Below are 26827 nucleotides of genomic sequence, written 5' to 3'. Positions count from 1 at the left end.
AAAAGGGTAGTGCTTGCCTAGAGTTTCCTTTTGATCGAAGCAAAATTGGTTTTCGGCTTCATCGAGGTTTCTCCATTCTCTCTCTCACCTTCTAGCTTTGAGGAAGGGATTTCTCCACACTTTTGTATGGTTTTAAACATGGTTATTTGATTTTCTAAATAATATTGTGATTTGGGAATTTTTGGATAAACCTAGGGTTTTGGTTTTGAAATCAAAAGAGGGTCAAAATAGTTTTTGGGAAATGATTGTGAGTTTGTAAATGTGCTTGAGTTGTGATAAAAGGGTGAATTTTCATACTTGGAATTGGTTCATGAAGAAAAGGTGATTTTGCCCTAAAATGTGAATACTTGATTTTGTAAAGAGGAAATGGAAATGATGTTGGAATTTATAAAATTCGAATGCTGCTGCTGCTGCTGATGATGATGGTGGTGGTGGAGTTGGATATATATTATCACTCACATCTTGAATTTTTGAAAGTTTATCTTTATCGGAAATTATCTATATGTTTAGAGATATCTGTTTTGGGCTATCGATGGAGAATAGCTATGAGTGTTGTAGAAATCACATGAGAATTAAGAGAATTAAAACTACTTTCTTATCAATTTGCATTGAGCATTGTTGCATACTTAACACATCAAAAATGTTTATCGTTTTGAGAAAAATGGGTGAATACCTTGGTGAATCTGGGTAGCGGGTGTGGTTGTGGTATTATTGTTGTCCAGTGTATTGTTGGTGAAAGTCCAAAAACCCACGTGGTTAGGTTCTGAGCCTTCCGATTAGTGCTAGTAAAAATGGCAATTGGTAGTGCTTGTATAGCCTATTTGCAGACACGTACCTAGAGATTCTAGTGTTGTATCCACTGCCCTGTCTTTTGTTGTAAAGGAAATATTTTCATGAATTGTGATATAAACCTGGCATTGCATCGTTTTGGAAAGAGACATAAAATGTTTTGGTACGAGCATTGCATATGCATTCACTTTATAACTTTGTTAAGATTCATACACTGTGTTAGAGTATCTCTACTGGGCTTTGGCTCACACTATGTGGAAGACCATTTTCAGGTGCTGATGATATGCCTCTGCCAAGGCTGTAGCTTGGGAGGACTTGAAGCCGAGAGCTTATTGTTTGGTTTTTGTTGTATTTATTTTGTAAAAGCCTAGGGCTCTATTTGTATTGAGTTTAAACTCACTTTTGGTGTTACCAAGCATCGTCTTGGAAAGTTATAGCCATTAGGATATTTATACATATGTTTAACTTTTATTTCATACTAGTAACTCATGGCACATGCTATAAATTTAGGGTTATGGCATATGAATATATAACTGCATGTGTTGCCTTTTGTACAATGGGATCACATGAATTGAAGGATATTATATTTAGAACGGTGTTGTTGTTTAATTAATATCATAAGATGAATTATGGTTATTATATGCGGGGCATTACAACTTGGTATTAGAGCTACCGGGTTTGAATACTTTGGGATCGTGGGATGTGGTTTTTACCACAATAGGTTACCTCGCTAGTTTGTGTTAGAAGTAAACCTTGTTTACTATATGATAACATACTTATGTGATTAAATGGGTATGAGATTTAATTTCTAAGATATTGATTGGGTCTACGAGTTTCTAAAAGTCCTGTTAGAAGAGCACTTGATCACTGCTATTTCTAACTGGAACTTTGGTAATGTCACAGGACAATCATTATCTAGAAAGGAAATTTGTATGTGTTTACGTGACTACGTGCTTATGTGGAGTGAATTAATTGTTGTCCATCGCATTAGGACGTGAGTGAGTTAGCTTCATCACATTTGTAAATGTGTTAATCTCTTGTGTTACTTTTATTAGGATGTTAGGACGTGGACATGGCGGTGCTAGGCATGGCAGGCCTAGACGACAGGAGGTGTTGTTACCAGATGATATTCCGGCACAGGAGGATGGGGTTGGTCAGGCCAATGTGCCCGAACTAGTTGGTCAGCAGGCCATGGGCACTTTGGCCCGTGAAATGCCCGGAGCCTTGTGGGAATCCATGGACATTCTCAGAGCTTAGAATCAAGTCCAGGCCTAGGTTGCTGAGACAGGCCCATCTTTTCTGAAGAGGGAGTTCTTCCGGTCTAATTTGGATGAGTTTTTGGGGGATTTGAAGGAACCATTAAAGCTGGATGAGTGGCTAAAACAGATGGTGAAGACATTTGAGATGCTTGGTATCGAGGATGATGGGCTAAGAGTAACCTTGGCATCCTTCCAATTGAAGGGAGATGCGGGTCAATGATTAAAGTATGCACATGGGCGCATTGGGGTGACTTAGGAGGCCTTTGTCAATGCCTTCCAGGGAGCACAATCTAGATCCACTTTTTTTGTATCGAATTCTGGGTCAAGGAGAGGTGGTTAGGGTGGGATCACTTGCTTTAAGTGTGGTCAGCTGGGCCACAAGTCTTTAGTTTGCTTGCAGAGAGGAGGAGGGCAACAATCTACACCATTTGTAGCTTGTCCTCAGAGCCAAAGTTAGGGGAAAGAGCAACCGCCTACCTATTATCAATGTGGGCATTCGGGGCACGTGAGGAGGTTTTGTCCTCAGTTAGGTGGCATATCTGGTGCGTCTAGTTTGAGACAGACATAGAGCCAGTAGCCTATACCGTTAGCATAGGCCTCGAGGGCTCAATCAATGTTTCAGACTTATGCTTCAAGAGGTGAGCACGTAGAGCAGAGGCCTACGGGCATGTGTACGCTATTACCATGGCAAATTTGTTGCCAGCACCTTCGGTAGTGAGAGGTAACTTCTTGTTGTGTAATTCTATTACTAACGTGTTGATTGATATTGGTGCATCACATTCTTTCATTTCGTCTGCATTTGCATCAGCATTGAGGTTAGAAGTGGCTTAGTTAGCATCTCCACTTAGGGTAGAGTCACATGTTGGTGGTGAGGTTGTGTTGGACTAGAGGTGGCGGGGTTATGAGATAGAGGTTGTCGGTCCCCAAATTCCTTTTACTTTTGTGTTGATTGATATGTTGACTTTTGATGTCATTTTGGGAATGGATTGGTTGTCATCCTATCGGGCCATTAAAGATTGTTACCGTCAAAGAGTTACACTGTGCACCTAGAGTGTTGATTATTTTTATTTCTTGCAAGATTGAGTTGATAGAGCCTTATTACCAGTGTATGATCCGCGTGGTCAGGGTGCACTTAGTTTCTTTCTTGCTACATTCTTAGGTGTTAAGAGTGATGTGGTTTGAGTAGGGTTGCTGAGGGTAGTTTGTGAATACCCGGACATCTTTCCCGAGGATCTCACTAGTTTACGACCTCACCGTGAGATTGAGTTCTCTAAGCATGACATCGATTTCCATGGCACAATATAGATTTGCATCCGTCAAGTTGAGTGATTTGAAGATTCAACTCCAAGAATTATTAGATAAGGTCTTTATCTGCCCTAGTACTTCGCCTTGGGGAGCATCGACTCTCTTTGCCAAGAAGAAGGATGGCATATTGCGACTTTATGTTGATTACCGAAAGTTGAATCGAGTAACTGTTAGCAAAAAGTACCCACTACCTTGTATAGATGATTTGTTTAAACAGTTGAAGGGGACTTGTTGCTTTTCTAAGATAGACTTGAGATCATGATCACCAGTTGAGAGTCAAGGATGAGGATATCCAGAAGACGGCATTCCATAAACGGTATGGCTATTATGAGTTTCTAGTGATGCCTTTTGGGCTAACTAACGCACCAGCCTTGTTTATGGACTTGATGAACCAAATTTTTTGTGAGTTCTTAGACCGTTTTGTGGTTGTCTTTATTGATGGCATCTTGATTTACTCATCCTCTGAGGAGGAACATGAGGAATACTTGCGGATTGTACTTTAGTTGCTCAGAGCCCACAAATTGTATTCTAAGTTTAGAAAGTGTGAGTTATGGTTGAAGGAGGTGAAATTCTTAGGCCATGTGGTATCTGGGGAAGGGGTGACTGTAGACTCTTCTAAGATAGAGGCAGTGCAAGATTGGGAACAACCTAAGAATGCCTTTGAGATTTGGCGTTTCTTGGGGTTAGCCGAGTATTACCATCGTTTTGTAAAGGATTTCTCTAGATTAGCCTCACCTTTGACTAGACTGACGAGGAAGGGAATCAAATTTGTTTGGAGTGAGACTTATGAGAAGTCATTTCAGGAGCTTAAGGTTAGACTTAGTACTGCTCCATTGTTGATTATTCCAGAAAGGGGTTTGGGCTATTCAGTATATTGTGATGTGTCTCGGGAAGGTTTGAGTTGTGCCTTAATGCAAGAGGGGAAGGTAGTGGCATATGGCTCACGGCAGTTAAAAAAACATGAGAGAAACTATCCTACCCATGGCTTAGAACTAGCAACAGTGATTTTTGCTTTGAAAATCTGGAGACATTATCTTTGTAGTGAAATATTCGAGGTCTTTTTTTATCACAAGAGTGTGAAGTATCTATTTTCACAGAAAGATTTGAATCTGAGGCAGAGAAGGTGGATGGAGTATATGGAGGATTATGACTTTGAGTTGTACTATCATTCGGGGAAAGCCAATGTAGTGGCTGATGTGTTGAGTAAGAAATCCATTAGCAGTGTAGCTAGTATTGCCATCCGGGAATGAGAGATGTTGGGTGCTATTGGCGAGTTTGACTTGTATCTTGGCAAGTTCGTTGAGTCGACAACTTTGTTTACTATAATGGCACAACCTACACTTGTGAGCCGAGTTATAGAAGCACAACGAGGTGATCATGAGGTAGAGTCTATCCGAGAGAAGATATCTAGAGACGAGGTACTCCAAGAGTTTCACCATTCATGCCTTACGGTACACCCAGGATGTACAAAGATGAATCACAACCTTAGTCGCTAGTTTTGGTGGAGGGGGATGAAGACGTTACTTGTCAACAAGGGAAGGTCGAGCATCAGAGGCCAGTGGGTTTGTTGCAACCATTACTTATAGCCGAGTGGAAGTGGGAGCATATCACGATGGATTTTGTTGTGGATCTTCCGAGGGCTCAACGGGGTAATGATGCCATGTGGGTGATAGTCGATTGGTTAACTAAGTCAGCACACTTTGTACCTATGCGCCCGAGTGACTCGATAGATAATCTTGCTGACCTTTATGTTAGGGACATAGTTCGACTTCATGGGGTCCTTGTGACTATTGTTTTGAATAGAGATTTGCATTTCACGGCTCGGTTGTGGCAGAGCCTACAGAATGCCTTGGGCACTAGTATGACTTTTAGCCCTACTTATCATCCTCAAACTGACAGGCAGTCAGAGTGTACCATTTAGATCCTAAACGACATGCTTCGGGGTTGTGTTCTTGACTTTAAAGGATCGTGGGAGAGGCATTTTCCTTTAGTAGAGTTTGCCTACCACAATAGCTTTCCAGCAAGTATTGGCATGGCACCGTTTGAGGCCTTGTATGGCTGACCGTGTAGATCTCTAGCGTGTTAGGCCGAGGTGGGCAACGCACCTATGTTAGGTCTTGAGTTAGTCCAGGAAACGACGGAGAAGGTTACACTTATCCGTAAGATGTTGGTTTTGGCTCAAAGTCATCAGAAGAGTTATGCCAACCGTAGGAGAAGACCGTTATCATTTGAGGTAAGAGATCATGTCTTTCTGAAAATATCACCAAGACGGGGTTTGATGAGGTTTGGGAAGAGCGGAAGTTATCTCCTCGATTTATTGGAACTTTTGAGATTCTAAATCATATTGGAGAGGTAGCTTACCGTTTAGCCTTGCCGCCACAACTTTTCGGGGTTCATGATGTGTGTCATGTCTGTATGCTCCGGAAGTATAAGCCGAATTCGACACATGTGTTGGATTGGACCGAGTTAGAGGTAAATGAGGATGCCTCATATGAGGAGAGACCGGTTAGAGTCTTAAATACCTGAGATCAAGTCTTGCGAGGCAAAACAATTCCATTGGTAAAAGTGTTGTGGCAACACCACAGGATTGAGGAGGCGACTTAGGAATGTGAGGTGGAAGTTCATGAGAAGTATTTGGACCTTTTTGTTAATGTTTAAAACTTGTAATGAAAATCTTGCTATGTTGATTAAATGTAAAACATTGCATATATTTTGGAAAAAGTGAATTGTATATTCAGTATTAAAAACTTTGTTTCTTGTTGTTATGCGAGTGAATGACCAGTGGATGGGTCATGGTTATGAGTTTGACTTTTTATTATTGTTATAACTGATTTAACACAGTGTTGTTCGATTTAAAATTTCAGGGACGTAATTCCTTAAGGGGGGAGGTTATAATGATTCCGGTTTAGATCTGACCCGTTTATTGTTTTGGGTCCAGGATTCCTTGTCTTATTTGGTTGTTCATCCACTGATTCATCTTAATCTTTATTGATTTTGGTTGTTTGGATGTCTTTATTGCATTTGGAACAGGTTAGGAGTTTGTTTTTCAATAGAACTATTGCCTAGATTTTGGTTAGTTTGCTTGAGCAGTCCTTTGGTGGCTCAAGCGGTCTTTGAGAACTTTCTATTATGACCTAAACCCGCCCCTATAGGTTAGGATCATAACCGGCCTGTAATCATGAGATTATCTACAGCCTCGGACAAAAATTAATTAAAAATTATTAATATAGGGCCGGATGCGGAAGCAGAATTTTAAATTTTGTCCGATGAGCTATGCATATATGGTATAACAAAAACTTTTTACTTATGTAATAACTCACGCCAAACAGAACATAAAAGATTATATAGTCTAGGACCATTCAGAAACTGGCAAACCAAAAACCAAGGTTATATACAGGCCTAGTCTTACGTGACCATCAAAAGTAAGTAGAAGAAAATCAAAACAAAAGCCATGTGCGTGAGGCAACCTTGGCTGACTCCAAAATCTTGGTAACCTTTTATAATCTCACTAAGGCTGCGGCTAGACATTCCGTTGCTCACCTACATACATATAAATACGAAGTGAGCTAAAACCCAGTGAATAATACTAGAGTAAAGAGGTTAATGAATGAGATTCGTACATAAATAAATCATACTTATGATTTAAACATTTGAAATACTATTCTCATTCATATCAGATTTATAGATTACAATTCGTATCAGATTTATAGATCATAACAAAGCAAAACGACCTCGGGTCTAGTACATCATATCCATATACAAAGCTACCTCAGGTCCAACTCATTTACAAAATGACCTTAGGTCCATTTTATGCAAAACAAGCTTGGGTCCATCTATACAGAACGACCTCGGGTCCAATACTCGTTCATAGACCAACCTCGGGTCTAATGGATTCATACACAAATGACCATCCAGTCCTTCAAAACATGTAACAACCCCGATCTGTGATTAGCCCATGATCCTTGATTAAGACTGCTTAATACGTAATTAAGATGAAATTCTACGTTAATTACATGTTTTATATGATATTTGCATTTCTATATGTTTGTTGTAGAAAGATCTGTCTGTGTTTCTGTTTCACTACACGAATTGAAGACCTTATCGGCCACCGAATGCGAAATTAACTAGGTAAAAGGGTAATTTAGAATTTTTAGAGCATTATTGTAGGTTTAATTGAAATTGGATTCAGAACGAATTAATTAGAATAATATGCTGCCAATTGATTAACTTTAACTAAGTTTAATTAAGCTCCCTAATCAAGCCTATATAAGGCTTATACAACACTCTTTAATCATCTCATCTTCACCATTTTGAGCATCAAAACGTGAGAGAGAGGGAGATTAACTGATAGAGCTTGAAACCAAGGAAGAGGAAGAAGAATTGGAATAATTTGACTTGAGAGCTCAACCAACTTAGCATTTAGAACACAATTGAACACCTAAGGTAAGAATTCAAGCCTTTAGTCTTGTAATTGTGTTGGTTAAAGCATGAATTCAAGAGTGTTAAGCTAGGAAATGCAAGAATCAAGCTAAGAGGTAGGAAAGAAGACCACAACATATATGCATGCATAATTCATAGATTTTGAGTTTTGATTTCAAAAAATTCTCACATGTAAGGGCATATTTTTGCTCTATTATGGAAGCTCATTGTGGTTTTACACTTAAACACTCCATTTGTACATGTTTTGGAAGCTAAGATTTCAAGTCATTGTTTGTATGTTATGTTTTCAAAACGTCAAGTTTGCTTTTGATTAATTCACCTGCTTTTGGGCATGATTTTGGCAAAACGGTTCTCAATTCATGAAGTCCTATGAGTATACAAGTGTTTTCTAAAGTTTTGGCCCAAAAGTATGTGTTTTGATGCATTGAAATTAAGTTTTGAAGCGAGGAGTGCAATCTAGAAATTCCAGAATTCACAGGCCTCGCTCAAGCGGTGAAGTCTGCGCTCAAGCAAAGAATGCGAGCTCCCAGTACTTTTGCAGAGTTAGGGGGTTGGCTTGAGCGGCAGAACCTGCGTTCGAGCGACCACCCTTATTTTTTATCCTCCGCTCAAGCATAGTAAGTTGTGCTCAAGCGTAAAATGAGAGCTCCCGAAAGTTTTGCAGAGTTTTGCAGACCGCTCAATTGTAAGGAGTTGCACTCGAGCGGATACCTTGTTTACTTAGTCTTTGGCTCGAGCGGCTGTCCAGCGACTGTCGAGTGTAAAAATCATGCAACCAGTACTTTTGCAGACCTTGCAGACTGCTCGAGTGACTAAAGTTGCGCTCAAGCGGACTGCCTTGTTTTTGAAAATTTGACTAAGTGTTTCAACTCATATTTTGGCATCCTCGTTGCATCTTAGGCATTCCTAAACCTTAATTAAGACACAATAATGAGGATAAGGATTAGAAACACACCAAGATAGAAAAGAAATGAGCTAAGTATTTTCCGAGCATGTGTTTCAATGTGTACCCACTATGTGTTTGTGTAGGTCACGCGCCATAGATTGTTGATTCGACTGTTCAGACCCTTCTGCTATTGGATCTATCTGTGAGTAACAACTCTGTAAAGCTATGTTTGACTATAAGTATTTTTAGAATGATAAGATATGATTTGTTTTATGAAATGCTATTTTATGAATCATGAATGAATGTCCAAGAGCCAATTTTACAAGATTGAAGTATTTTACGAAATACTATTTTATGAATCATGAATGAATGTTCAACTTGCATGTTATGTTCTATTTTTCAACCATACAACTACTAACATGAATATAAAAGCTAATTTTACAAGATTGAAGTTCAAATCATCATGAATTCATCATGCAAGTCCCAAATCATTTCAAATTCTTAATGGATTATGCATGAATGTGAAATATAGCCTCTAATTCCATCTCAAATGGTATAAATGATACTTATATTCATGAGACTCATGAAATTATGCATGCATGTGTGATTTAATATCAAATTCTTCATATTAAATTCATATCTTGCACAAAGTCACCAATTCTTCTTCAATTCTCAAATTATGTGATTTCAATATACAATTTAAGGTTCATTTACTCACCTAGAGTCTTCAACTCTCCCAAATTTAGCTAGAACTTGAGTTAATCTTTCTAATATCCAAGCTTTCTTCTCATCTCCCTTGAATTCTCACTTCTCTCTCTCTCTCTCTCTCTCTAAAGTGTATAATTTCAGCCAAGACTTGAAGAAGAGCTCAAAAATATGAGCTTAAGCACTAACTTAACATATATATAGAAGTGATTAGCTTAAACTAATCAAACTTGCTTACAGTTAATCAATTGCACTTATTTTAATCAATTTAATCTAATTATTTTTATCTGAATCAGTTTTTAATTAAATTCCACCATAGGCTCTAAAAATTATGCTAATCACAATGGTATAATCAATTTTGGTTTCTATTGCCTCTACAGCCCTCGATTTCAGACTTAGCAGCAGAAATTGTAACACATGTTTCTACAATCAACAGATAGGCATCCAAAAATCACGTAGAACACATAATTAGCAGTACTCTATTTCAAAGCTGAAAGAGGGGCTAAAGATTAGAGGATTGAATGAAGTGCTCGTAAGAGAAGGAGGTGGCCGTGATGTGGTGATAACTTTCAAAACAATAGAGGAGTTAAAAAACAACGAGAGCATGCTGGTGGAAGGTTTTCAAAAATGGTGTGAATACATCAGAGGCTGGTCATCAGGACTGCATCTTGAACAAGAAAGATTGGTGTGGTTGAGTTGTTATGGCAATCCATTGAACTTATGGAATTCAGATGCATTCAGAAGGATTTGAAGAATATGGGGGGAGGTGGTAAACTTTGAGGGAGATATTGGTGAACCTGCATCATTTATGTCACACCCCAAATCCAGGCATGACTGGTCGTGGCCCACAAGGACTTAGCCCAAGGCACACGTAAGCCTAAACATGAACCCAAAACCATAAAGAATAAATGTGATGATAGCCCAGAAAGAAATAAATCAAAATGCAATCCAATGACATGCCATAAGTGCAAAACAAGTTATAACCAACTTCCTAAAAATATATATATACTAAATGGGACACAATTCGCCCACAAAATAAAATAATTCTAAATAAAACCCAACCACAATGTATGCACAAAACCTGACAAAGCAACCTAAAACAAATTAAATAAATGCCCTAGAGGTCCATGCAATTGAGTCCCCGCTACACCATGAGTCCACTCTAAGTCCTTCTAACACCTGGAAATTGTAAACAACTAAGTCAGCTGATAGTTCAGTGAGTAGCAACATGGATAGTAAATACAGCTTTGAAAACATGGTTCAATTCCAAAATAAGATATATATCACATAAACTAGATTGCCATACAGTTTGGTAAAGAGAATCTGTTTCAAAAAGAAGGTTCCATAGTTGAACAGTTAAAATACTCATGTCTCTCAAGAACATGATAAATGACATTTTCCACTTAAAACAGATTACAACATGAACACCAATAATTTTCTGGATACCAAGAAAAAAACAAATAATATGCCACACAGTTCTCAAGGCTATAAGCCCCATTGGATCTAATACTGAACTAAGAGTCATCCTCAAGGTGGCAACCTGGGCCTTTTCTCAAAGACGATCCAATTGAAGGTCACCTAGCTTTTTTTTAAGGTCTTTTCCTTACAATCGTTGAGCACTAGAGTCATCACGGCCCAACACGGATCTGTTCCCTAATGGCTAGAGTCACCACACACAGTGGAATAATTTCCCTAGACTAAATACACATATGGTCCCAATAATCAATACACATCAGTTTCGCAAAACATGATAGTTCATCATTATAAACATGAGACCAAAACAAATAGTTTACAGTATGCCAAGTTCACACATGTTCCAGAAATAATTTGATTCCATTGATAATATAATAATTTATCAAAACAGTTTAGTCATGAAACAACAATTTAATTTTTCAACAGTTCAGGGTAGGGGAGCATTTATAAAAATATGTAGCATGAAACTACTCACCTGAAAATGAAATAATATAATCCTCGAATAAAGTATGAAAGTCCAACTAGTGCCATGAACAAAGTATTAAAACTACATGTCACCACTAATTCAAACATACTAAAAGTAATATTAAACTAAATAACCCCAAACTAAAGCGCACTAACACGGCTCAACCTAACTCACCATTACTCTTAAATATTACTTAATTTCATGTTTTTCAAGGTCTAAAATCACCCAAGACATGGGTTCCGATCGAAACTTAACTAAAAATAACTTCAAGATAAAACAGAGTTTTAAACAAGTTTTCCCAATCTATTCGCTAACTTTGAAAATTACAAAACCCACTCCACGCTATTTGAAAATTTCCAAAAACCTCCAGATATCAAATAATATATCCTAAGTTTCAAACCCAATTGGTTTCACTTGATTTGCTTATCAAAATAATTATCTACAATTTATTATATCCAAACAGGTTGTTTTCTGCAGCACTTTAAAGAAATTGCCGGTTCTCTTAATATACACGAGCAATCAATGCAAGGCTAAAACTTTAAGAAACTAGACTCGTAACCGGTTCTAATGACACTGATTTGATAATTTTTGGATTTATACCCAAAGAGAACAACACTCCCGAAATTACTGTTTAAAACCAGTTTTCTGGACAGATTTGAACGAATCAGATTATATGGATTTTGACTCCCAAAAATTATGAAAAAATTCAGACATTCAATTTAATATGTAGTTAATCTACTGTAAAAATTTCAGTTCAAAATTCATTCATTTGATATGGTTTCTTGATTTTTAAAGTTTGTGATTTTGTGCAGAATTTTTGAACGTCACTACAACATTTTCTTAGTTTAGTGACATTTGAAAGTGCCACAAAACTATTCTTCTAATGACATTTTTTGGTCTTGTGGCATTTTGAACAAGTGCCACTTCTATCGGTGCCACGATAGATACGAGTGCCACGGTAGATACTTGCAAGTGCCACTGCACCATCATGGTTGAAAACTTTCAATGACATTTTAATGTCATGGTAGATATTATTTGTGGCACTATCAAGCGCCATTAAAAAAAGAGTTAGTGACACTTATAAGTGTCATTACACCATCAAGACTAAAACCTTTCAGTGACACTTTAATGTCACAGTAGGCACTATTCGTGACGCTATCAAGTGCCATTCATGACGATAATTCGTTGTAGAACAATTTGATCCGCTCTTGCGGAGACTCAAACCGCCAACCTTCCGCACCATAAACCTTATACACCACACTCTTCCCACTACACCTCTATACCACCACATGATTATATATGCAACATATATTATTTATATAGTACATACATCCATATTAATATAAAAGTATATGTATAAACATAATTATTTTATTGAACATAATTTATGTAAAATAAACTATTTACTACTAAAATTAAAAAAAAAAAGACCACTTTTAGCGACTAAAAATATTTTTTATTTTTAGTCGCCAATTCTATACTTTTGGCTACTAATTATTTTTTTAGTTGCTAAAAAACTTAACTTTTGTCGACCAAAATCGGATTTGGTCACCAAAGATGCACTTTCAGCTACCAAAATTTTGGTCACCAAAAAATTTTATTCCCGCCTTAGGATTTTAGTTCTCTTGCGATAAAAATGACCACTTTTGGCGACTAAATTATTTTTTAGTCACCAATTGTAGACTTTTGGCTACTAAAATTTTTTTAGTCGGTAAAACCCATATAATCAGCGACCAAACTTATTTTTAGTCGCCAATTGTAGACTTTTGGCTACTAAATTTTTTTAGTCGCCAAAAATCTTTACTTTGGGCTACTAAAAATTTTTTAGTCACTAAAACCCATATAATCAGCGACCAAACTTAATTTTAGTCGCCAATTGTAGACTTTTGGCTACTAAAATTGTTTAGTTGCCAAAAAGCTTTACTTTTGGCAACTAATGTTGTTTTGGTCGTTGAAAGCTATACTTTCAGCGACCAAATTTTTTTGGTCAGGAAATTTAGTCGCCGAATATGCTTTTTCCTGTAGTGTATATTGAGTTTAATTCATTTATTTTTAATCATTTACTGCATTTTAAAAATTTAGAAAATATATTGGCATTTTTTGTTTTTTCAAAAATGTCATTATAAGCTTGGAAAGTTTTTGGCTTAGTGGCATTTCTCAAAATGCTATAAAATATTTGTTTATGACACTTTTCACCTAAGTGCCATAAAAAGTAATTTGCACATACCTAGTGTCCTGACATTTTTTAAAAAATGCCATTGCAACTAAAGTTTAGTGGCATCTGTTGGTAAATGTCATGAACATAATTTTTTGTGTCATTATTTTATAAAATGTCATAAAATTGATGTGACATTTCTTTATTGAAATGCCACTAGAGCCTTATATGTTTTGTGGTTCTATGGCATTTTTCTAAAACATTTAATGCCAATTTTTATTTTTGTGACATTTTCTAAAAACATGCTACTAGTGTAGTGTCACTAAAGTGTAAATTTGTTGTAGTGACATTTTTGTTGTAGTGAAGTGACACTTTTTTTAATTGAAATGCCACTAGAGCCTTGTATGTTTGTGGCTCTATGACATTTTTCTAAAAAATGCCACCAAATATTCTTTTTGTGACATTTTTTAAGAACATGCCACTAGTATGGTGTCACTAAAATATGTTTTTGTTGTAGTGTTGTGACACTTGTTCATTGAAATGTCACTAGAGCCTTTTATGTTTGTCGTTTTGTGGCATTTTTCAAAAACGTGCCACTAAATATCATTTTTTGTGGCATTTTCTAAAAATATGCCACTAGTGTAGTGCCACTAAAGTATGTTTTTGTTGTTGTTTTGTGACACTTGTTCATTGAAATGTCACTAGAGCCTTTTATGTTTGTCGTTTTGTGGCATTTTTCAAAAACGTGCCACTAAATACATAAACCTACAACCTCTCCATGAATGAATAAAATAATTATAGAATAAGGATGAAGAACAAAGAAATAAGCGAAGAAAACCTAGGAGGGCTATCCTTTGATGATCACACACAGCACAACACACCCAATTCCATCCTTAATTAGTTGCAACCTTTTGTTTCTCTCCTCTCTCATGGCTGTTGCTGCTGCTGCTACTAGGGAAATTGTTAGAAGAGCTAGGGTTTTGTTTTGTTTTTATTTTATACTAGTGGTTGGGTACACCTAAAGCATGTGTAGGTCAAATAAATAGATAAATATACAAAATATATGTATAAGTTATATGCAACTCAAATGGTAAGAGCCTTATTTATTAACCTTGTGGTCTAAAATTCAAGTCACACCCTTCTCTATTTTTTATTTATTTATAATAAACCTTGCCTCCAAATTAAAGACTTTCACCATAAATTTATTTTAGGTTTTAAAATTAATTAAAAGACCTTCCAAATATTTAATTTGCACTTTAGGATTCACCACCAAAATATTTGAGATTGTAATATTATTATTATTTAATTATTTACTTGATATGTATATTCGGGTTCTCACAATTTAGATGTGGAAGGATTAGAATCGCCACAAGTGTTATGGAGTTGATAAATATGACTATCAACCTGGATTGCAAAGGGAGAATATATCCAATAACGGTATGTGAGGAGCAGATTGTGCAGGAGGTGAAAACTAACTGCAAATGTAACACACAAGAAAGTGATGATGAGTTTGTAAGCTCCAATGTCAAGGGTGAGTTGCAGCCCAGAGAGGATAGCAAACATGAGGATGATGATGATGACATGGCGGATGATAAGAATGCTGATAAGGACAATTTTGAGGAGGTGGCAAATGAGAATTTGACAGTTCAGGGGAAAGGTAAAGGTGTGGTGGAAGTTGAGGGCAATTGGCAAGTACTATCAGAAGTGGAAGAGACTGAGGTTTGCATGGGGAAATCAACAAAGGGAGACATGTGCATGGAGGATTCATTGATGAGGGTGGATAGCATGCAATTGTAGGTGAGTAATTAAAGTAGATGGGTAGATCATTACTCCTAGTTTCATTAGAAGCATAAGTGGATCACAGAGGGATAGGCCAGGCATATGTTTGAAGGTAGAGTTGGGCCAAAGCAATTTCAAAAATCAACTAGATGGGCCAGGCATGTGTAATACAAATGTGTACGGAACTAGTCAGGTGAATGAAATTAGGAGAAGTGGGCCTAGTATGGTGGGCTCTAGGACACATAAGAGTGACACCATGAGTTCCATCAACTAGTGCATCTGTCAATGATCAACAGAAGAAAGGAAAAAGAAGGTGAAAGAAAGAAGAAGGTCATCGAAAACAGATGTTAAAGGGAGGTTTTTCTTGCTTTGTAAAAATGATAAGGCATAGTAGAGCAAGACTAAGCAAAGGCAAACACAAAAGTGTCATAGTTCGATCTGCTGCTATTGCTATCTCAAAATCTTTTTCAGAAAAGTCAATCTCTTACAGTAAGGTTGGGAGGTTGAAGAAGGCTCAGATAACTCTACAGCTAGGGAAAAAGTTGGGGATTGTCACTAAGGGTCAAGATCAGGAAGTAATTCAAAGAATAACTCTTATGGAGGAGAAAGACAAGGACATGGTGGGTGAAGGGAGGGCTAGAGATGTGTAATTGATGATTACTTGGGTGAACAGAAAGGTTTATAATTTTTTATGATGAAGATACTAAGCTAGAATATTAGAGGTGTTGGAAGACCTGAGAAAAGAATGAAGATAAAGAAATTACTATTTGATAGGAAAATTGATATGGTTTTATTTCAAGAAACCAAGAAGTCAAGTATCTCTGATGTGGAGGTGAAATCATTGTAGCATAAAGGCAGTTTTCAGTTTATGAGTGTTGATGCTGAAGGAAGAGCTGGAGGCATGTTATTCATTTGGGATCAAGAATTGTTTCAACCTTCAGAGTACTGCAAAAGCAGAAATTTCATCTTGCTGTCAAGTACTTTTCAAAGTTTATTTGAGTGCATGATTGTGAATATATATGCCCCAAATGATGTGGTGTATAGAGGTAAACTATGGGAAACCTTAGTAAATATAAAAAGTAGTTTTCCAAAACCATGGTGCCTTAGTTGAGATTTCAATGAAATCAGAAAAGTGGGTGAAAGGATAGGGTGCTCAAGAAGGGATAGGGGGATGAAAGATTTTAATGAATTCATAGATAGGTGCAAGGTAATTGAAATACAAAGGCTAGGTAGAAAGTATACTTGGTGTAATGCTCAAGATGACTTAAAATGGAGTAAAATAGATAGATTTCTCCTAAGCCCTGAATGGATTGAGAGGTTTAAGTTGAAATTGTGGGTTTTATCAAGATTAGTTTCAAATCATTGCCTGTTAATCCTAATGGAGGATGTGAGGGATTGGTGCCCAAAACCTTTTAAATTCTTGAATGCTTGGCTTTTACACCCACAATTTGGTCATTTTGTAGAGAAGGTGTGGAGAGAATCACAAATACATGGGCATATTGGTTATGTTTTGCAAAAGAAACTACAAGAATTAAAAATGGCTTTGAAACAATGGAATAAAGAGATGTATGGTAATGTTGTATCAAAACTTAAGGAAGTTGAGGATGAACTGTATGCTCTTGACTTGGAAGCTAAAGTAAGGCCACTAGAGGAGGCAGAACTGAAATAGAAAAGAGAATTAAGGAGTGAGGTGTGGAAGCTCAGCAGAATGTTAGAATGGGCATAGTTCAAAAATCAAGACTGGACTGGAACTTAAAAGGGGATAGGAATACTAGGTTTTTCCATGTTACAGCAAGTTATAGATTTAACAAAAATGCTCTGAATAGTATAATAGCTAGAGGGATTGTGGTTGAAGAACCTGATCAAGTTAAGCAAGAGGTGTGGGCTTATTTCAGAAATCATTTTACAGAAGATTGGTTTAGTAGACCTGTGCTAGTGGGTGAGTTTAATAATGTTAGTCGTAGTCAATATTTTGGAAGATTAAAAGCAGAATTTTCTGAGGAGGAGATTTGGGAAGCTGTGAAAGGTTGTAATGGAAACAAAGCACCTAGCCCTGATGGCTTTGATTTATTGTGTTTTCAAAAGAATTGGAAGGTGTTTAAAGAAGAGGTGATCATGTTTATGAAGAAGTTCCACAGCAGAGGCAGATTGGGGAATGGAATGAAGTGCTCATTCATTACTCTTATTCCAAAAAAAGAGAATGCAAGTAGCTTAGATGAGTATAGGCCTATAAGTTTGATTGGGTCCATGTACAAGATACTAACAAAGGTCCTTGCAAAGAGGCTGAAATCAGTTTTACTTGAGGTAATTAGTGAGACATAGTCTGCATTCTTGGGGGGGGGGGGGGAGAAATATTATGGATGGGATGTTGATAGCAAATGAAATAGTGGATGGGTGGAAGAAATCAAAGACAAAAGGGATGCTATTTAAGTTGGATTTTGAGAAGGCTTATGACTCTATTAATTGGGAGTTTCTATTTTCAATGCTCTCAAATTTTGGTTTTGGAACTAAGTGGATCTCTTGGATGAAAGAGTGTGTAGCAATAGCAAGGATATCAATTCTTGTGAATGGATCACCAACTAAAAAATTTTCCCACAAAAAGGTCTTAGACAAGGAGATCCTTTGTCACCTTTCTTATTTACTGTGGTAGCAGAGGGGTTGAGCATCTTACTGAGAAGAGCAAGGGAGTTGGGAATTATAAAAGGGGTGGAGATTGGTGCCAATAAAGTTGTAGTGCCACATTTGCAATTTGCAGATGACTCGTTACTCTTTTGTGAGGCAAAATGGTTGGAAGTATCAAACCTCAAAAGGATCTTAAGGTGGTTTGAGATTCTATCAGGGTTGAAGATAAATTATCATAAAAGTGTGGTGTGTGCGGTGGAAATTTCTGATACATTACTTAAGGATTTTGCAACCTTGTTAAACTGTAAAACTATAAGCTTACCTTTACAATATCTTGGTTTGCCATTGGGTGCTAGTCCAAGTAGGAAGAAAACTTGGAAGCCAATTATTGATAAGGTGAAGCTTAAGCTTGCTGGTTGGAAGAGGAGGTTTCTATCCTTTGCTGGTGTAGAAACCCCATTTTTGACCGACCTTAAGACTCAGACGTCATCGTCTGTGCACTCAGTGATTGTGCATGTTTGTGCTCGTTTTGAGTTTCCAAAGCCTTCGGCTGAGTGCCTTGTCTTGGGACCTCTTAACTTTCTCCTCTTGGCCTGGTTTTGGGACCATGCCTTGCTGCCTTTGCTTAGAGGGAAACAAAGGCCTGTAGGCCACTTTTTGTAGTCGTAGGCTACCTTTCCCTCTCGTAGGCCACTTGTAGTGGCCCGTAAACTAGTTTTTGGGGCTTCCAGCTGAGTGCCTTGTGTTGCGAACTCTTGTCTTTCTTCCTTTTTGGTTTGTTTTAGAACCAAACCTTGTTACCTCTTGCCTGGAGGGTGGAACAGGGGTGTAGACCAGTTTTCTCCCTTGTAGACCACTTTTGGTGGTCGGTTAGCTAGGGGGGGTGGTCTATAGACCACCTAAGGTGGTCGGCAACATGCCACCACCTTCTCCTCTCTTTGTAGACCCCTTTTCTTCCTTGCCGACCAGTTTTCTCCCCTGTAGACCACTTGAGGTGGTTGGTTGACTAGGGGGGTGGTCGGTCGACCACTTTAACTGGTCGGCGGCCTTTCTGCACTTTCTGCAGATATTTTCCTTGCCAGCTGTTGGGCACAGAAGGCATCCTCCATACACGTGTATGGAGGGATTGCACCAAGCCTCTAGCTTGTCTAACAAGCTTGTGGCATAAAATTCTATATAAGGGGAGCTTCCTCCCCCTTGTTCAAGGTTCAGAAATTGGATTAGGGCTAAACATATCCCTCTCTCTCTATAATTCTCCCTCTCTCTTTATATTTGTACTAGTTTGTGCCTTAAAGTGAGTTTTCTTCACACTTTTGCACTAAAACACCTAGTGAAACACCTTCACTCTTGAGCTGAGGTTCTTGGAGGTTGCATTTGAGTGATTTTGGCTTGGTTTTGCCTCAGAAGTGGCTGGTTTTGAAGTTGTTCTTCAAGGGTGAGTAGTTACCCTCTTTAAGCCTTGTTTTTCTTAAGTATTTGGCCATCCTTGCATGCTCTTTTAGGCCTTACTTTCATCTGCAAAAACTCTTGTTTTCAAGTGTTTGAAATGTTTGTTTGAGGTTTTGTTTGAGTTAGGGGTGGTTACCCCCTTTGGTGGCTTATTTTCCTTTGCTTTGTTCTATCTCTTAAGGCCTTTCAAACCACCTTGTTTTGGTCTTTTAACCACTGAATTCCAAAGGAATTTCAGTGGTGGAAAGTGGGTTTTGAGACCCAAAATGGATGGGGGTGGTCCCCTCCCTTTTGTGTTTTGTTTGCATGTGTTGTTGGCTTAACACTTTGGCATGCTTTTCTACCTTCATAAGGCTCTATCTTAGCATGTTTTAGGCCTTATTCTAACATGATATAACTCTATTTTGGGTTGGTTTGGTTGTTTCTTACATGCTTCATGTACTTGTAATGCAATCCTCTTAGTTAGCCTAACATGCTCTATGCTTTGGACCACCTTTTTAGCATGTTTTTGGCTCCACTCCAGCAGGCTTTTACTCATATTTTAGCATGCCTTAGCTCTGATTTTGGTCGACAAACTCACCTCTTACATGGTTTATGCACTTGTAGTGCAAGCTTGTTCACTAGCCCAGCTTGTTTGGTGTTTTGGCCTATTGATCTAGCATGTGTATGCTTTACTCCAATACATTTTTGGCTTTGATTTAACATGCTTTAGGTCTGATTTGAGTGGTCTTCGTCATGCATGCTTAGCTTTGCATAGCTATAGTGCATTTGGCTTTGCTAGCCTTAAGCTTTGAGACCTCTAGCATGTCATATTTGAGCTTTTTGCATGGCATGGCATCATTTGGCATGTTATTTCAAACCATATACCTCTGCCATATTCTCGCATTTATCATCCCTTTGTTGTGTTTGAGGGTTGAGCCTTATGCTTCACTTATGAGCCAATATGTATGCATGCTTGCCTAAGCTTTTGGGCTACCATCTCAGCATGTTTTTGGTGTTATTTTACCATGTTACAACTCTGATTTTTGTTGGTGAAGTCACCTCATGCATGGTTTTGGTATGTGTAGTGTAATCCCACTCATTGGCCTTACATACGTCATGTTTTATGCCTCCCATTCTAGCATGTGTTAGCTCTACTCCATGCATGTTTTGGCATTGTTTTGACTTGCCTTGGGACTATTTTGAGTCATCTTGGCCCTTTGGGGCTCGCTTGACATAGCTATGGTGCAAGTACCTTAGCTAGTCTTGAGTTTTCAGCACCCTACTATGCTATATTTGTGATGGTTACATGTTTGGGCATCGTTTAACATGTTATTTCAGAGCATGTACGTGTGTCATGTTCTCACTTCTTTCATTCCTTGAGAGCTTTTGAGAGTTGTGTCTTTGTGCATTGTTAATGAGCCATCAAATGAGCATGTTCTCCTTGTGTTATATGCCTTGATCTTAACATATTTCAGCCACTGTTTTGGCATGTTTGACCTCTGTCCAGGGTTGGTTTGACCATTTGAGATTGATAGTGCATGCCTCATGTGTAATATGTTTCATTAGCTTTGATGCCTTAGCTTTTAAACATGCCATGCATGCATTGCTTACATGATAGAGTCTTGCGTGTGTCACTTTAGCATTGAAGGTTGATCATCTTGTTTGTGTTGCATGTGCTTGGATTGGACGTTAATCCAAACACGAGGAATGTCACACATTTTACTCAAAGTGATGAAACGTGTAGCATTTCTTGGTCGCCGACTCTCTTGATCAAGCATGATAGAGGTGAAGGCCCTTATGTGTTATTTGCGCATTCATTGACATTGACTTGTGCAAACTTGGCTTCTTGGCCATCGTGCATTGCGATGCTCGGTTGGTGGCGAGAGAGTCGAGTACCGCACTCCCTTGAGCTTGAGAAATGATAGGGAGTGTGGTTGTGCACACATATCTTGCAAATACACTGCTATGCCCCTTGTTGTTCTCTGTTGCAGCAAAACTGGAGCTTGGCAAATCAACTGGTTGGCCGACTAGTAGGGGTGGTCGACCGACCACTTTTTCTGGTCTACAACCAGTTTTTCTGGTCTACAGTCCCCTTATCTGGTCAGCAGCCCACCAGGAGGTCCCCATGTTGGAGCAGAAGTAATCTGGAAGTTATTGCACTTTTTAGAGATCAAATCAAATGCAAACAGAGGCAATTCTGGGCATAGCAATGGATTTGTGAGTGAGGCGATCGAGCATGCATGCACCCCTCGCCCCGAGGACCTCTTTTAACTGCTTTAGCTACTTTACTTAGTTAGCTAATTCGTCGGTTTTGTACTTAATTAGTTAATGTGCTTAATTAATCGATTTGTTTTGTAATAATTAGTTAACTAGGAATTGTTAATTAATTTTGGTTTGTAATAATTAGTTTAATTAGCGTAGCTAGTTAGCTTATTATTCGGACCCTCCGTCGAGAGGGCAAATGTTGTAATAAGTGTGCGTGAGTGTGTGAATGTCTTCCAACCCCACGTCTTTCTCCCTTTTATTTATCTGCTTTCGATGGTTAGATTAGGGATCATTTTCAATTAGCATACCTTATGTTTGTATGTTTGCATTGATTCATTTGTCTTACATGCACCGGGCTCGGCGCATCATTCAAACTGCATCGTATTTCAATTCCTATTTGAATACGTGTATCAAATTATTGCATTTCATATGCCATCTTAGATAGCCGAGCCTACTTAGTTGCATTTTTGCATGCGTTGCATTAGGCATCTTAACATAGCTAAGATCATGCATGGATTTCTAACTAGCTTCTGTTTTGGCTCGGAGTACTCGGTGAGTGTTTATGCTTTAGCATCCTTGCATGTGTGTAAGTGATTACCATGATAGCATGCTTACCATGAGGATATGTACTTATGTGTTTAACTACATGAATGCCTGTGGATGAAGGTTTGATTGCCTGAATTGGAACAACTTGATGATTGTGAGTTTTAAGCCCACTTGAAGTGGCAAAATCATGTTTTTCTAAGCCCACTTGAGGGTGGCAAATCCACGCTTTAGCCTACTTGCGAGTAGCACTTTCAAACCACTTTCAAAAACAAACATGAGTTGTTTTGTTCCAATCCGCGTGATTGAGTCTATACTTGTATGCTATGTGCATCACATAGTAAGGTTAGCTAATAAACCAGAAAAAGAACACATGTGTTTTCAAAATAACATATCATGTTTAGTAGAGGCCGATCCTTCGATCGGGCGAGCATGGGGTGCTCATTTCATGACCTTCCCCCCTCGTACCCAAGTTCCAGAGCCGAGGCAACTTTGGTGATGATGGACACGTGGCCTTAGGCACGAGTCAGGGTTTCCTAAATTTTCCAAAAACAAAACATTTAGGTGGCGACTCTAAAATCTGGCAAAGTAGTCCATGTTTGGCGCTTTTTGATTAAAATCAATTTTCAAAAACGATTTGCCGGATTTGGACTCTTTGGTGATTTATCAGTCTCACATTGCACTTTGTGAGACTAGATTCAGAACTGTGACAGGAGTTTGAACTGTAGTAGCTAAAACCCAATTCGCGCCCTCGTACGCAGAGCGGAGTTCGGGCGGTCTACAGTTGGTAGGATGACTTTGATAAAGGCAGTGTTGTCCAATTTGCCAGTGTACTACCTGTCTTTATTTAAAATGCCAGAAGGAATAGCTAAGGAGATTGATAGAATTCAGGCTGCTTTTTTACAGGGAGGAGTAGATTTGAAGAGGAAATTACATTTGCTGAAATGAAAGGAGGTTACTAGAAGCAAATGCAAGGTGAACTGGGGTTTAGAAGAGTTAGAGATATGAATGATTGTCTTTTTCTTAAGTGGTGGTGGAGATTTTCTAATGAAGAGGAAGCTTTATGGAAGAAGGTGCTTTGTAGTAAGTATAATTTAAATGGGGGTCATGGTTTCCAATCTTGAACCAAGACCACTGGGTATCAAAGCTGTGGAGTGATAGTTTAGTTGTAGTAGAGAAGAGACCTACCTTGTTTAAGTTCTTTGCAAGTAATATAAAGATTAGTGTGGGTAATGGGAATAGGGTGAATTTTTGGTTTGATTAGTGGTGTGGTGATGTTTGTTTCAAAGAGAAATTTCCTAGGTTGTTCAGGTATCCAATGATAGAGGTGGTTCTCTATGGTCATTTGTTGAGAAGAAAAGTAGATCAATGTTTGGGAGTTTAGTTTCAGGAGGAATTTATTTGTTTGGGAGAAGGAGGATCTTAATAGGCTCAGAGAGGATCTAAGGTTGGCTCCATCAATTAACAAGAATGAAGAGGATAAACTAGTTTGGCTAGTTGCATACTCTGGTAAGTCTGTTGTCTCAATTCTATATAAGCATACAGATTTGGCTGCTGGTGAGAAGTGTACAGGTAGTAATCTGGTATAGGTGAATTATCTTCCATCTAAAGTTCAATTCTTTGGGTGGCTTGCATGGAAATATAAGGTAAAAACCTCTGTTTTTCTACAGAGGTTTGGTGTATTGGATGGAAGTGTGTCCTCTCAGTGTGTGTTCTGTAAAAATGAGTTAGAAACGATTCAGCATGTGCTAATTTTACGCCAGCTGGTTTGGCAGGTGTGGACTGGCTTGTTAGAGTGGTGGGGGATTCAATCGATTGTACCTAGATTAGTGAAGAGTTTGCTACAATGGTGGGAGGGAATCAGATTCAAAAAATCAGAGAGGAAAATATAGAAGGCATTACCGTTGGTTGCGTTGTGGTCCATTTGGAAGTATAGGAATGAATGCTTGTTCCATGGAATTCAACCAAGGATGGGGGAATTGAAGGAATCAATCATTATCAAATTAGCTATATGGATGAAAGCATCTTTCAAGGAATATCAGTATTCTATTATTAATTTCTTGTTTAATTTTGCACAGATTAAGACATTGTTTAGATGGTAGTTTGTGAGGCTTCTTGTGAGAAGTTGGGTGTTAGGTGTTTTGGTTTTGAGTTTGGAATCTCTCCAACTCGTTTTGGGGTTTGGGGTTGCACATGATTGGTCTAGCTATGGGTGCCAACTTAGTTGGGATGCTTAGTTTAGACAATGATGCATTTTTCTTCCCTAAATCAAGTTGTAATCTTGTTTTATTTCTAATAAAATTTAGTTGTTGTTATTGTTAAAAAAAAAAAAAACAGTAGCATGAGTTTGTATAGATTTTGTGGTCCAAAGCTAACAATACGCGCCACAAAAGAGTTGACAGGAAGGAAGAATATTTGTCTCAACTCAATTAATTGATGGTAAAAGGGGTTACTGATTGTTACCACTGACCTATTTGAAAGAATCTTTTCATCATGCATGAAATGAAAGTAATTAAACATGAAATAATTTATGGGACAACCACAAGAAAGTAACTTTTATTTTACCTGAATATTCATCAGAATCATGGTCTAGCATTAGATACGGTTAATTAAGTCGTGCCTCTTTCACACTTGAAAGCCAGATAAAAATAAATTCAGTGTTTTGACTAGAGGTACCTTATCAATAATGCCATATTCAACGGCTTCACTTGGGCTAAAGTACTTGGCGAGCCTTACGTCTGCTTCAATCTGTTCAGTTGGTTTTCTTATTATGCTTTGAGTATAGTTTAACCTTCAACATAAATAAAGAATAGTTAGCATTTATACGAGCTTCTGTTAGAATGCAAGCCAGTTCCTAACTAATGCAGTCAATTAAGCACAAGGGATGGCAACATTTTCAAATATGCAACACCCGGTAACAAGTGTTATACTAACAGAGTTTTGAGTATTCATGTTAACACGTTATGTTTTACTTCGGATAAGGAATAAGAAATAATTATGAAGAACCAACATTCCACAATCTGAAAAGTTTATGTAACTGCTATGAAAACCTAGTTCACCACAATCTAAATGTTCAATTGTCAAATCATTATTTAACCTTTTATATCCCTTAACCTTCTCATTCCTCTTAATTTTCCATCACACCACCAAATGAAGCACAATGGTGTTGGAATTATGGTTTTTTAAAGGTTTACTTTGGGCCAATTTTGAGCCCAAATTTGAGTGAGTCTCACACATCTTTTAAGGTGGGTCTAAAGAGGTGACATGTTCCTTGCCGCATAGAAAGTCACATGGTGAAGGCGGTTCATCAAAACAATTTATGAGTGAATGGGAAGTTCACGTCGTTTTCGGGTTCGTGAAATGGACAATTCAAGAAGTAAAATGTGGGTTTCCTTGAAATGGTTATCCCACATTGAAAACTTAAGAGAACTTATGTGTATATATAAGTTCTTGGTAGCAACACTTGGGTTGGGCCCCAAAGAGCACCCCAAGTTTGTAGAAAGAAGGAGTTATAAATAAAGTGGGCTTTAGCCCAAATCACTACGCGTGCGCGCCGCCGGGCGCGGACGTGGGTTGTGGGTCGGGTCAATTCTAACATTAATTTATTTAAATTTTTGTGCCAAAATTGAATTTAATTTTCTGTCCAAATGTTACCTCCTCCAGTCCAAATTCCCAACAGGTTTAAATTGCCTAGCAGTTCTGGACAGTTTTTCCCAGACAGATTCAATTCTGAAACTATATCTGTTCATTCAAATTTCATACCTGTTCAGAAAGATTTGAATGGTCACCAATTTGCCTATAAAAGCAGACCTATTCCAGCATTTCTAAGATCCAGAAAAATTCTTCTATTCCCGTTTTTGCTCTTTGTGTACATTGTTCTTCATACTAGTTCTTAGGAAAAAATTCTGAGAGTATAGAACACATGTTTTGTTCGCCGTACATGTTGTTTGGAGTGCTACTACAATCTATGTAGATTATTATATCCTGGGAGATAGACGCCATTTATTCGTAAGCATCGAAGTGAGGCGAATCTATCTTAAGGACAGAGTGTTACACACCCGACTTGATCTATTTATGTACTTACTCATTTCAGTAAATAAATTTGCAAGTAAATTATTTTTATTTGTTTGATTTGGTTTCAAATTATTTATTTTACACAGAAGATTGTTCCAAAAATCTTAAGACAGATACAATTTATTCTATTTATACAGAATTTTTCGTTTGTTTCGTTTTCTTCATTTCTTCTTATAGAAATTATTTTCTGTGGTTTTACAAAATAATATTCTAGTTCGAAAAATACAAATAGTAGTAATATACTATTTATTTTCTTTGACAACTAGTAGTAATATACTAGTAATCGTTAACAATTCAAAATATTTATTTGTGAAGTTGGTCAGAAATTAATTTTGATTTTCAGCAATAATTTCTGAGTGTTCATTAATTAAAATTTTATTTTCAGTATTTTAATTTTTGAAGTGTTATAGAAATTTAATTTTCTGTGTGGAATTAATTTGTTTAAATAAATTTTATTTTATTTTCAAATTAATTGGAAATAAAAGTTACAATTTTTGTTTCTTTTATTTTTACAGAATTAAAATTCTTTGTTTATGATTTAATTTTCTATATAATATAAAATTCTAATTATAATTTTGTTTTATAATTTAGAATTCATAGCTACTGAAACTGGTGAAACTAATGCTCAAACCAGT

The 26827-nt window shown here is 37.6% G+C and overlaps 1 protein-coding gene across 10 annotated transcripts in view; it reads right to left on the bottom strand.

Moving 5' to 3' along the window:
- Positions 1–10301: 10301 nt before the first annotated feature.
- Positions 10302–26827, bottom strand: part of LOC114305801 (signal peptide peptidase-like 3) — a 101042-nt gene continuing 84516 nt past the window's right edge. For all 10 annotated transcript variants that reach the window (XR_014335429.1, XR_014335431.1, XR_014335434.1 and 7 more), the window contains 2 exons: positions 24795–24909; positions 10302–10563 (listed from right to left, as the gene is read on the bottom strand). The gene's annotated coding sequence lies outside the window, so the exon portion shown is untranslated. The remainder of the gene's footprint in view (positions 10564–24794; positions 24910–26827) is intronic.

This window comes from Camellia sinensis, chromosome 7 (assembly GCF_055761805.1).
Source record: "Camellia sinensis isolate YWXY chromosome 7, ASM5576180v1, whole genome shotgun sequence".
NCBI lineage: Eukaryota > Viridiplantae > Streptophyta > Magnoliopsida > Ericales > Theaceae > Camellia > Camellia sinensis.
This window is presented reverse-complemented; position numbering and strand designations above follow the sequence as displayed.